This window comes from Oncorhynchus tshawytscha, linkage group LG24, assembly GCF_018296145.1.
Source record: "Oncorhynchus tshawytscha isolate Ot180627B linkage group LG24, Otsh_v2.0, whole genome shotgun sequence".
Lineage (NCBI taxonomy): Eukaryota > Metazoa > Chordata > Actinopteri > Salmoniformes > Salmonidae > Oncorhynchus > Oncorhynchus tshawytscha.
This window is the reverse complement of record NC_056452.1, coordinates 14,167,800-14,179,859: the sequence shown is the minus strand read 5'-3', so window position 1 is coordinate 14,179,859 and position 12,060 is coordinate 14,167,800. Positions and strand designations below refer to the sequence as shown.

The 12,060-nt window shown below is 42.8% G+C and overlaps 1 protein-coding gene across 4 annotated transcripts in view; it reads right to left on the bottom strand.

The window, feature by feature from the left end:
* raraa (retinoic acid receptor, alpha a) overlaps nucleotides 1-12,060 on the bottom strand; it is a 220,219-nt gene that overhangs the window by 129,737 nt on the left and 78,422 nt on the right. The gene's annotated exons all lie outside the window — the stretch shown is intronic.

Below are 12,060 nucleotides of genomic sequence, written 5' to 3'. Positions count from 1 at the left end.
GAAAGACGGAAAGAGAGGGAGAGAGTTCATTATTTTAAGATGCCAACATATTTCCCCTCTTTATTTAAAAGCATGGGGAAAGAAATGCATCTCCGTGAAGCTAATTACTGGAAATGTCTCATCTGAAAATGGTACAAAAACCACCATTTCAGCTTAATTATCTTATGGAGCATTAAAAGCCATGAACAGAATGTGTGGGTATGTGATAGCTCTACCAATACACACACTCATTATCAAGGCTGGAGTGAAAACCCTGGGGAAATGTCCGAGAAATAAATGAACATGAATCAAAAGAAAACGTTGCTAATTATGACTGTTGTTAGTCCCCGAGGTCTTTCCTAAAGCCCAGTTATATTAAACACATGGGAGGTTTTTGTGTCAGTGTGTACTCACAGTCCAAGGTGTGTTAGTCCTTGGCCCGCTATCAAGGACTGTGGGCTCTCCTTCTCCGTAGCCGACGTGAGTAAGACATTTAAGACTGTTAACCATCACAAGGCTGCCGGCCCAGACGGCATCCCTAGCAACGTCCTCAGAGCATGCACTGACCAGCTGTCTGGAGTGTTTACGGACATATTCAATCTCTCCCTATCCCAGTCCGCTGTCCCCACATGCTTCAAGATGGCTACCATTGTTCTTGTACCCAAGAAATCAAAGGTAAATGAACTAAATGACTACCGCCCCGTAGCACTCACTTCTGTCATCATGAAGTGCTTTGAGACCCACTTCAGACCCACTTCAAGAGACCCTAGACCCACTTCAATTTGCTTACCTCCCCAATAGATCCACAGATGATGCAATTGCCATCGCACTGCACACTGCCCTATCCCATCTGCACAAGAGGAATACCTATGTAAGAATACTGTTTATTGACTATAACGCAGCATTCAACACCATAGTACCCTCCAAGCTCATCATTAAGCTTGAGGCCCTGGTTCTGAACACCGCCCTGTGCAACTGGGTCCTGGACTTCCTGACGGGCTGCTCCCAGGAGGTGAAGGTAGGAAACAACACCTTCGCTGATCCTCAACACTGGGGCCCCTCCTGTACTCCCTGGTCACCCATGACTGCGTGGCCACGCACGCCTCCAACTCAATCATCAAGTTTGCAGACGACACAACAGTAGTAGGCTTGATTACCAACAATGACAAAGACAGCCTACAGGGAGGAGGTGAGGGCCCTGGGAGTGTGGTGCCAGGAAAACAACCTCTCACTCAACATCAACAAAACAATGGAGATGATTGTGGACTTCAGGAAACAACAGAGGGAGCACCCCGCTATCCACATCGACGGGACCGCAGTGGAGAAGGTGGAAAGCGTTCCTCGGCGTACACATCACTGACAAACTGAAATGGTCCACCCACACAGACAGTGTGGTGAAGGCACAACGGCGCCTCTTCAACCTCAGGAAGCTGAAGAAATTTGTCTTCGTACCTAAAACTCTCACAAGCTTTTACATCACCACCTGGTACGACAACTGCACCGCCCGAAACCGCAGGGCTCACCAGAGGGTGGTGCGGTCTACCCAACGCATCACCGGGGGCAAGCTACCTGCCCTCCAGAACACCCGATGTCACAGGAAGGCCAAAAGGAAAATCAAGGACAACAACTGTTCACCCCACTTTCATCCAGAAGGCGAGGTCAGTACAGGTGTATCAAAGCTGGGACGGAGAAGCTGAAAAACAGCCATCACTAGCACATTAGAGGCTGCTGCCTACATACATAGACTTGAAATCACTGGCCATTTTAATAAATGGAACACTAGTCACTTTAATAATGTTTACATATCTTGCATTACTGATCTCATATGTATATACTGTATTCTATGCTATTCTACTGTATCTTTAGTCTATGCCGCTCTGACATTGCTCGTCCATATATTTATATATTCTTAATTCCATTCCTTTACTTAGATTTGTGTGTATTGTTAGATATTACTGCGCTGTTGGAGCTATAAACACAAGTATTTCGCTACATCCGCAATAACATCTGCTAAACACGTGTATGTGACCAATAAAATTAGACTGGAAGACACACTGATACACGTGAAAACACACACACATCAAAGCCATACAGCAGGTTTGAACAACACACATGTACACATGTACACACACACATTATATTAAACTGAGTCTCTATACACCATGATATGTCAGAATGTCATGCAAGAATACCCATTGTTTTACCAACATTAGACAAACACAATATACTGTAAGACTACCTATTCTAGTCCATTACTCAGACAACTCTCGTCTCTAGCTACAGCCAGGTAACTGGAACATGTCTAGCTACAGCCAGGTAACTGGAACATGTCTAGCTACAGGAGGCCTCTGTATAAATCTGGGAAACAGGTTGATGACATTTCTATGACATATTTTGACCCTAATGACCCTGTCATGAGTCCAGTGTGTTACACACGGAGCAACGGTCTGAGGAACCTTAACGGGTTCACACAACCACCTTACTCCCTCTCAGCATTATACACATGAATCATGCAAGGGGGAAGAATCTGTTGAAATAAAATGTCTCATTGACATGCGTGATTCATGTGTATAATGCTTCCTTGAGCAATCCTTTCCACCAAACCCCACACCTCCATCGTCCTTGGTGAGATGTGTGTCAGAAAAGTCTATATAGCCTTCTCCCTCTTGAATGAACGATATGCGTCTTCTAGCGATCTATTGATAAGATAGGCGCCTGTCAGTCACAAAGCAAGCGATGACAGGGAAGCACTGCTGGTTTGTCAGTCTGTTCCGCCTCTCGCTACCTGTGTTATTTGTGTGTGCTGTGGTTGGCTGCGGAGGAGGTAGCGCATGATGCTTCTTTATGGTCTCCTGTGAGTGAATGTACATGTCCCATGTAATGAAGGTGGTAACGATGAGTTGAAATCCATTTGATACATTGTTTGTGCCACATTCAACGCTTTCGCTTGTTTCATCTGCCTATATAGCCAGCCACGGAGTCGGGGTGCATAGGCTTATTCAATGTTATTTGGTTGACGACAGTTCATTTGGCGCTCTAATTTCCATTCTGGTAGGCTACTACTGTTTTTTGGCAATTATCTGCAGATAAATTATGAAAACATTCGATGAAGATGTTGAAACCTCACTGCAGGAACAATAGGGAGGAGAGAGAGAAAGACTCATTCTGGTCCAAGAAAGAAAAAAAAAGACAGATTGAAGGTTATAAAAGCTAATGTCATGATACTGGTATTACTAAAGATATTGAAATAGGGATACCGATTTTATTGAAGTGTAGACAATTAAGTCGTCAACTGCTGCTTTCCGTGTAGCAAAGCCCATGTTTAACACCTGCTTCATTCTTCAATCACACCTGTAGGTCTATTCAGCGAAGCCTGACTTTTTGTATAAAAGTGGGGTTGCGTGTGGATTTCCACTATATAAACAAAAGTACATGGACACCTCTTCAAATTAGTGGATTTGGCTATTTCGGCCACACCCGTTGCTGACAGGTGTATAAAATCGAGCACACAAACATGCAATCTCCATAGACAAACACTGTCAGTAGAATGGCCTTACTGAAAAGCTCGGTGACTTTCAACGTGGCACAATCATAGGATGCCATCTTTCCAACAAATAAGTTATTCTATTATCTTCCCTGCTAGAGCTGCCCCAGTCAACTGTAAGGGCTGTTATTGTGAAATGTAAACGTCTAGGAGCAATAACGGCTCAGCCGCGAAGTGGTAGGCCACACAAGTTCACAGAACGGGACCGCCGAGTGCTAAAGCGCGTAGCACATAAAAATCGTTTGTCCTCGGTTGCAACACCCACTACCGAGTTCCAAACTGCCTCTGGAAGCAACGTTAGCACAAGAACTGTTCGTGGGAGCTTCATGAAATGGGTTTCTATGGTGTAAAGCAGTGGAAACGTGTTCCCTGGAGTGATGAATCACACTTCACCATCTAGCAGTACAACGGACTAATCTGGGTTTGGTGGATGCCAGGAAAACACTACCTGCCAGAATGCATAGTGCCAACTGTAAGGTTTGGTGGAGAAGGGAAAATGATCTGAGCCTGTTTTTCATGGTTCGGGCTAAGCCCCTTAGTTCCAGTGAAGGGAAATCTTAATGCTACAGCATACAATGATATTCTAGAATATTATGTGCTTCCAACTTTGTGGCAACAGTTTGGGGAAGGCCATTTCCAGTTTCAGCATGACAATGCCACCGTGCAAAAAGCAAGGTCTATACAGCAATGGTTTGTTGAGATTGGTGTGGAAGAACTTGACTGCCCTGCACAGAGCCTTGACCTCAACCTCATTGAACACCTTCGGGATGAATTGGAATGCCGACTGTGAGCCAGGCCTAATCGCCCAACATCAGTGCCCCGCAGCAAGTCCCTGCACAATGTTCCAACATCTAGTGGAGAGCCTCCCAGAAGAGTGGAGGCTGTTATAGCAGTAATGGGGGGACCAACTCCATGTAAATGCCCATGATTTTGGAATGAGATGTTCGACGAGCAGGTATCCACATACTTTTTGTCATGTATGATCACTCGGCTACACATGCCTTTCCCTAATGTCAATATGCCTTGTCTATTGCTTTTTAGTTAGTGATTATTGTCTTATTTCACTGTAAAGCCTCCAGCCCTGCTCAATACGCCTCAGCTAGCCCTTTTGTTCCACCCTCCACACATGCGCTGACCTCACCTGGCTTAAATGGTGCCTACAGAGACAAAACCACTCTCATCATCACTCAATGCCTAGGTTTACCTCCACTGTATTCACATCATACCATACCCTTGTCTGTACATTATGCCTTGAATCTATTCTTCCGCGTCCAGAAATGAGCCGTACCCTCATCCTACTCCTCCTCTGTTCCTCTGGTGATGTAGAGGTTAACCCAGGCCCTGCAGCCCCTAGCTCCACTCCCATTCCCCAGGTGCTCTCATTTGTTGACTTCTGTAACAGTAAAAGCCTTGGTTTCATGAATGTTAAAACTTCTTATGGATAGGGGGCAGCACTTTCACGTTTGGATGAAAAGCATGCCCAGAGTAAACTGCCTCCTACTCAGTCCCAGATGCTATTATATGCATATTATTAGTAGTATTGGATAGAAAACACTCTGAAGTTTCTAAAACTGTTTGAATGATGTCTGTGAGTTTAACAGAACTCATATGGCAGGCAAAAACCTGAGAAAAAAGGCTTCCACTAGATGTCAACAGTCTTTAGAACATTGTTTCAGGCATCTACTCTGAAGGGGGGCTGAATGAGAGGGGAATGAGTCAGAGGTCTGCCAGCAGCCTCGGTCTCGTGACGTGCGGTCATGAGAAAGTTACCTCTCGTTCCATTGCTTTTCTACAGACAAATGAATTCTCCGGTTGGGACATTATTGAACATTTATGATAAAAACATCCTAAAGATTGTTTGATTTATTTCTACGACCAGTAATATAACTTTTTTGGAATTTTCGTCCGACATTTCCGCTGGACTTGCCCGCGCCTCGTGAGTTTCGATTTGTTTTCTAAACGCCCTAATAAAAGGAGGAATTTGGACATAAATGATGGACTTTATGGAACAAATCAAACATTTATTGTGGAACTGGGATTCCTGGGAGTGCATTCTGACGAAGAGGTAAGTGAATATTTATAATGCTATTTCTGATTTATGTTGACTCCAACATGGCGGATATATTCTTGGGTTGTGTATCTCGTCTGAGCGCCGTACTCAGATTATTGCATGGTTTGCTTTTTCCATCAAGTTTTTTTTTTAAATCTGACACAGCGGTTGCAATAAGGAGAAGTACATCTTTAAATCTGTGAACAACACTTGTATCTTTTATTAATGTTTATTATGAGTATTTCTGTAATTTGATGTGGCTCTGTGCAAATTCACATGATGTTTTTGGATATAAATATGAACTTGATCGAACAAAACATACATGTATTGTGTAACATGTTGCACCGGGAGTGTCATCTGATGAACAATATCAAAGGTTAGTGATGAATTTTATCAATATTTATGCTTTTTGTGACTCGCTTGGAAAATCGCTGTATGCTTTCTGTGACTATTTGCTGACCTAACATAATATGTTCTGCTTTCGCCAAAAAGCTTTTTTAAAATTGGACACTGTGGTTGGATTAACGAGAATTCTATCTTTAAAAATGGTGCCTAATGCTTGTAATGTTTGAGAAAATGTAATTATGAGATTTCTGTTGATTGAATTTGGCGCCCTGCAATTTCATTGGCTGTTGGCGAGGGGTTCCGCTAGCAGTCCTAGACAGATTAACATTAGAAGCCACCTCCCTAAATTTGTTTTATTCACCGCTTTAGCACACTCCGCCAACCCGGATGTCCTAGTCGTGTCTGGATCCTGGCTTAGGAAGGCCACCAAAAATCCAGAAATTTCCATCCCTAACTATAACATTTTCCGACAAGATAGACCTGCCAAAGGGGCGGAGTTGCAATCTACAGCAGAGATATCCTGCAGAGTTTGGTCATACTATCCAGGTCTGTGCCCAAACAATTCGAGCTTCTACTTTAAAAAATCCACCTTTACAGAAACAAGTCTCTCACCGTTGCCACTTGTTATAGACCCCCTTCAGCCCCCAGCTGTGCCCAGGACACCATATGTGAATTGATTGCCCCCCCATCTATCTTCAGAGTTCGTACTGTTAGGTGACCTAAACTGGGACATGCTTAACACCTCGGCCGTCCTACAATCTAAACTAGATGCCCTCAATCTAACACAAATTATCAAGGAACCTACCAGGTACAACCCTAAATCCATAACCATGGGCAATCTCTTAGATATCATCCTGACCAACTTGCCCTCTAAATACACCTCTGCTGTCTTCAACCCGGATCTCAGCGATCATTGCCTCATTGCTTACGTGCGTAATGGGTCTGTGGTCAAATGACCACCCCTCATCACTGTCAAACGCTCCCTAAAACACTTCAGCAAGCAGGCCTTTCTAATCGACCTGGCCCGGGTATCCTGGAAGGTTATTGAACTCATCCCGTCAGTAGAGGATGCCTGGTTGCTCTTTAAAAGTGCTTTCCTTACCATCTTAAATAAGCATGCCCCATTCAAAAAATGTAGAACTTAGAACAGACATAGCCTTTGGTTCACCCCAGACTTGACTGCCCTTGACCAGCACAAAACATCCTGTGGCGTTCTGCATTAGCATCGAATAGCCCCCGCGATATGCAACTTTCATGGAAGTCAGGAACCAATATACTCAGTCAGTTAGGAAAGATAAGGCTTGCATTTTCAAACAAACAGAAATTTGCATCCTGTAGCACTAATTCCAAAAAGTTTTGGGACACTGAAGTCCATGGAGAATAAGAGCACCTCCTCCCAGCTGCCCACTGCACTGAGGATAGGTAACACTGTCACCACCAATAAATCTACGATAATCGATAACTTCAATAAGCATTTTTCTACGGCTGGCCATGCTTTCCACCTGGCTACCCCTACCCCGGCCAACATCTCAACACCCCCTGCAGCAACTTGCCCAAGCCCCCCCTCCCGCTTCTCCTTCACCCAAATCCATACAGCTGATGTTCTGAAAGTGCTACAAAATCTGGATCCCTACAAATCAGCTGGGCTAGACAATCTGGACACTCTTTCTAAAATGATCCGCTGAAATTGTTGCAAACCCTATTACGAGCCTATGCAACCTCTCTTTCGTATCGTCTGAGATCCCTGAAGATTGGAAAGCTGCCGCGGTCTTCCCTCTCTTCAAAGGGGAGACACTCTAGACCCAAACTGTTACAGACCTATATCCATCCAAACGAATCCCACCGTACCTTCTCCTTTATGCAATCTGGTTTCCGAGCTGGTCATGTGTGCACCTCAGCAACGCTCAAGGTCCTAAATGATATCATAACCGCCATCGATAAAAGACAGTACTGTGCAGCCATCTTCATCGACCTGGCCAAGGCTTTCGACTCTGTCAATCACAGCATTCTCATCGGCAGACACAATAGCCTTGGTTTCTCAAATGATTGCCTCACCTGGTTCACCAACTACTTCTCAGATAGCGTTCAGTGTGTCAAATCGGAGGGTCTGACTCTTCTCTGTATATATCAATGATGTTGCTCTTGCTGCTGGTGATTCTCTGACCCACCTCAACGCAGACGACACCATTCTGTATACAACTGGCCCTTCTTTGGTCACTGTGCTAACAAACCTCCAAATGAGCTTCAATGCCATACAACACTCCTTTGAGGCCTTCAACTGCTTTTAAATGCAAGTAAAACTAAGTTGGCCAGGTCGCAGTTGTAAATGAGAACTTGTTCTCAACTGGCCTACGTGGTTAAATAAATAAATAAAATAAATGTAGCACACGTTTGTTTAAGTCCATCTCACAGACATGGTTTATATGGTGCAGTGCCCCTGGTTTGTGTCTGTCTCTTCATCAGGCTGAGAGCATGGCTTTATTGGCTCTACAAAGTGCTCTCCCTGTCATATCCCTGGGAAGCCGGATACCTACCACCCACCCACACTTAAAAACAGAGGGCTCTGCACGAGGGGCGTATTGCAATAACGAAAGAGCTTTAAAAACCCAAGGGAGCTGTTTTATTTCACTTTTAAAACCTCACTTGTACTACCCACGTGTTTTACTGTTTAGCGCCATATTGAGAGGACATAGGCTACATAATAGCTGAGGTACAGTTACATATTGGTCTGTTTCACATGTCAAAACATCAGAGTAAATCATCTAACCAGGCTTAAAACACAGCATAATCATGGAAATGCATGCTCGCTGCATTTTAGATATGGTAGCTTAGCTATAGGTTGTGTATCCACAACGTGCCGACCGAGATCAGAGGAAAGGTTGGAGGCTGAAAATGGGTCAATTGCTATGTATTCTATCACCAAGCCATCTGGAACTTACGTCACCTAAGCCGGCCATTTAAACCATAAACTACACGACCTTACAACTGACCCCTTGTACAGAAATACCTATTTCTCACATCTAGCTGCTCTCACTGTGTTCAAGAGATTTCCATTACATTCTCTGTCTGTCGATACGTGGAAACCTGGGAGAGAGATTGGTCTACAGTTCACTTAAAGGCGACCAGGGTTGGGGAGTAACAGATTACATGTAATTCGTTACATGTAAGGGATTACCATAAAAGGGTAACTCTAATCCGTTACATTCCCAGCAAAAATCTTGTAATCAGAATACAGATACTTTCGAAAAACTAGATGATTAATTCCGAGGATTACTTTTAAATTCAGAATGGAGGTTTGCGGAAAAAAATATCTTTGACACTTCTGTTGTTTTCTCAATGACATTCAAATCTGCATTGAAAAAAGGCGCCAGTTTAAATTTGTTCCACATGAGCGAGTCTGACCACAAGTCAGAGACCACTATGAGGTCACACAAAATGGGTTTGATGGATCGCGGGACAAGAGCAGGAATGGGCTTTTGTACAGTCCAAACTAGGTCTTCCAATGGTACGACTGCTGTCGGCATCCAAAGATTATCCAACTTGAATAAACGCTTGGAGCAGTGTAGTCTACGGCGATATGGATATCACTCATTATTGTTATCTATATCGCGCATTGATGTGAATCACACTGCTGCTCTCTCATTTAGCTATTTGCCGCCTTACGGATTGTGGTTGTTGTGGATAGATGTTCACAAATCTAAATGTGTATTTGAACCCAATAATGATTGAATTCAAGAAGTTTAAGCTGCCTATCAATCATTGTTTTTGAAACCAGTGGACAGCCTGCGACTTAAAGGGGCAATCTGTAGTTGCAACATCCATTTTTGGACATTATATAAATATATATAAATTATATATATATAAAATAAAGAAATATAAGGCTTGCATAAAGAAAACCCTTGAATGAGTAGGTGTGTCCAAACTTTTGACTGGTACTGTGTGTACGTACATACGTCCGTACATACAGTACGTACACACAGTACCAGTCAAAAGTTAATACACACCTACTCATTCAAGGGTTTTCTTTATTTTTACTATTTTCTACAGTGTTGAATAATAGTGAAGACAAACTATGAAATAACTCATATCGAATCACGTAGTGACCAAGAAGTGACCAAGAAAAGTGTTAAACAAACAGACTCTTCTAAGTAGCCCCCATTTGCCTTGATGACAGCTTTGCACACTCTAGGCATTCTCTCAAGCCACACCTGGAATGCTTTTCCAACAGTCTTGAGCACTTGTTGGCTGCTTTTCCTTCACTCTGCGTTCCAACTCATCCCAAACAATCTCAATTGGATTGAGGTCGGGTGATTGTGGAGGCCAGGTCATCTGACGCAGCACTCGATCACTCTCCTTCTTGGTCAAATAGCCCTTACACAGTCTGGAGGTGTGTTGGGTCATTGCCATTGGATGGTTTGTCCTTGCATCCATAGCTCTGCCTATTAATCTGAGTGGTTACATTTCTCCAGGACCATCCCTCAGCTTTTTACCAAAACAGAGGCAGGGCGACCGTTTTGTTATTGCTTCATCTGTGGATTATCAAGATATCAAAAGTGCCACCAACAAAAAGTTTAACAATAGGCCTATAGCAAATTCAGCATATGGCATTCATTTTTAGAGCCTAATCAGTCCTCCATGACAATAAAATCATAAACAACAGAGTAGGGCTTGCAAATAAGTCCTTCGTTTTGGGGTCATGCTCATGTAAAACGATTTGGCTAATCTATACTTCCATATTTCCAAGTCCTATTCTTGAAGATCAAGGGGTATAACATTTATTGGAATGAGTGGAATTCTGATAGACTGGTTATTAATATAAAGAAATATTTTAATAGTATTATTCTATGTAGTAGAAAGTAGAGGTCAACCGATTAATCGGAACGGCCGATTAATTAGGGCCGATTTCAAGTTTTCATAACAATCGGAAATCTGTGTTTTTGGGCGCCGATTTGCCAATTAAAAAAAAAAAGTTACACCTTTATTTAATCTTTATTTAACTTGGCAAGTCAGTTAAGAACACATTCTTCTTTTCAATGATGGCCTAGAAACAGTGGGTTAACTGCCTCGTTCAGGGGCAGAACAACATATTTTCACCTTGTCAGCTCGGGGGATTCAATCTTGCAAACTTACAGTTAACTAGTCCAACGCAATAACGACCTGCCTCTCTCTCGTTGCACTCCACAAGGAGACTGCCTGTTACGCGACTGCAGTAAGCCAAGGTAAGTTGCTAGCTAGCATTAAACTTATCTTATAAAAAACAATCAATCATAATCACTAGTTAACTACACATGGTTGATGATATTACTAGATATTATCTAGCGTGTCCTGCGTTGCATTTAATCTGACTGAGCATACAAGTATCTGACTGAGCGGTGGTAGGCAGAAGCAGGCGCGTAAACATTCATTCAAACAGCACTCTCGTGCGTTTTTCCAGCAGCTCTTTGTTGCGCGTCAAGCTGTTTATGACTTCAAGCCTATCAACTCCCGAGATGAGGCTGGTGTAACGTGAAATGGCTGGCTAGTTAGTGCACGCTACTCGCTCTGAGCCTTGGGGTGGTTGTTTCCCTTGCTCTGCATGGGTAACGCTGCTTTGATGTGGTGGCTGTTGTCGTTGTGTTGCTAGTTCGAGCCCAGGGAGAAGCGAAGAGAGGGACGGAAGCTATACTGTTACACTGGCAATACTAAAGTGCCTATAAGAACATCTAATAGACAATGGTTAATGAAATACAAATGGTATAGAGGGAAATAGTCCTATAATTCCTATAATAACTACAACCTAAAACGTCTTACCTGGGAATATTGAAGACTCATGTTTAAAGGAACCACCAGCTTTCATATGTTCTGAGCAAGGAACTGAAACGTTAGCCTTCTAACATGGCACATATTTTACATGGAACATATTGCACTTTTACTTTATTCTCCAACACTTTGTTTTTGCATTATTTAAACCAAATTGAACATGTTTCATTATTTACTTGAGGCTAAATTGATTATATTGATGTATTATATTAAGTTAAAATAAGTGTTCATTAAGTATTGTTGTAATTGTCATTATTACAAATAAAAAATCAATTTAAAAAAATCATCCGATTAATCGTATCGGCTTTTTTGGCCCTCCAATAATCGGTATCGGTATTGAAAA